Genomic DNA, 1,734 nt, shown 5'->3' with positions numbered 1-1,734 from the left:
TTTTAAATGACTCTTTTTTTGTTGCGCTAGCATTTTTTTTGATTGAGTTGTTAAGCTTCAAAGGCAGATGCCTATAGTTTTCTCGCCGATAGTAGTGTAGGTGCCCCCCTCGGATGTGATCCATATTGCGGGAGCAAATGAATACCCCTATAAAATAAATTAACCTCAAGTATCAATTACAATTTTTTTTTGCAAAAGTTATAAACAAATTTTGAAAAATCCAATTTTCTCAAATACGGCTTTATCGATTATGATGGTTGAAATATATGTTAGAGAGGGTACTAAGACGATTATAAGACTGGCACGGTTAATTTTTGTTACGGCGAATCTTTCACGTGGAATCGCTGTAAACTTTATCTTTCGTTTTTTCTGTGTAAAATCTATTCAATTAAAAAAATTAAAAAATGATATCTATTCTGAAAGATTGCATTTATCACATTTTACACGGACGATTTTATTATTCTGCAATATCCTGTCCGGAAAAACTGTTCTAACCATTAGCTGGCTCTTCACTCTTTTATAACTTGTCAGTTCATTTAATCGTGACGGCTTAATTATCGTTGCCTGCACTGCGGGACTGCTGAATCGAAAATTACATTACGAGAAATATGGATCGGTGAATCTAGCGACTAATCTCTGTAAAATCCAGTTCGCGACTATTATATAATTATTCTTACCTTTCACTTCGCTTTTGTGCATCTACTCGTATACAAATTTAATAGACCAAGTCAAAAAATAGATGACACAATGCTTTGACTGTAAAACGCTCTCAACTAGAAAAGTTATGTATAAATTATTCCGGAGAAAACCCAGCCACATTGAGTAATAAATTATCTTTCTTTAAGGGCATTGTAACCAGGACCCAACCTGAAAATTGAATTGTCTTATTTTACTTCATAAATACTAGGATTACATCTTTTTTATGGTAACTAGGGCATATTACTGTTTGGAATTAATCTATATGCAGAGTGAAAAATTGGCTTATTTCAATAGTTTTGTGTAGGATTTTTGTAATGCTCTGGATAGAATAAAACAAAAACACGTGAGCCGTCATGGGACGCTCGTGTTCCAAAGTGTGAGTGTGATAGCTAAGGATAGATATCTTGATAAGGGTGCTATATGATTACCGAAACGTTGGTGAATCTTTATATTATGTTCTTTTATTGTATTTGACAATAATAGAAATAGAAAACACGAAATTAATTAATAAGAAAAGGAAGGGGATTTGGTTGGTTGCCTCCCAATTTTTCTTTCCCCTATTTTATTTTTGTCCAGAAATTTTTTTTAGGATACTTTTTTTTAATTACAAAAGAAGCATTTTATGGTGGTTCTCCAAATTTGGCCGCTGGATTCTTGGTTTTATTTTCAGTAATTCTAAACATTAACTTAATTATTGGAAGTTAAATATGATTTTAAATTTGATTTTAATCTAATTTAAATATCTTAAATTTTAGAGAAGAGAAAGCGTTACCCTAGAAGTATGATCGTCAACGTTACCCAGCTTTGATAGTTCACACCGTGTTGGAAGAAGTTATCCCTTAAAAAAAGGCTTACGAAAAAACTATTGAAATTAGACGATTTTTCACTCCGAAAACAGATTTAATTCAAAACAAGAATAGGCCCTAATTATGTGAAAAAGATGTAAGGGGCCATCCATATACCACGTGGACAATTTCTTACCACTTTTTGACCCCCCTCCTCCTCGTGGACAGACGTGGAATTTTGACATCCCCC

This window comes from Belonocnema kinseyi, chromosome 4 (genome assembly GCF_010883055.1).
Source record: "Belonocnema kinseyi isolate 2016_QV_RU_SX_M_011 chromosome 4, B_treatae_v1, whole genome shotgun sequence".
Classification (NCBI taxonomy): Eukaryota; Metazoa; Arthropoda; class Insecta; order Hymenoptera; family Cynipidae; genus Belonocnema; species Belonocnema kinseyi.
The sequence above is the reverse complement of the archived record's forward strand: the minus strand, read 5'-3'. Positions refer to the sequence as shown.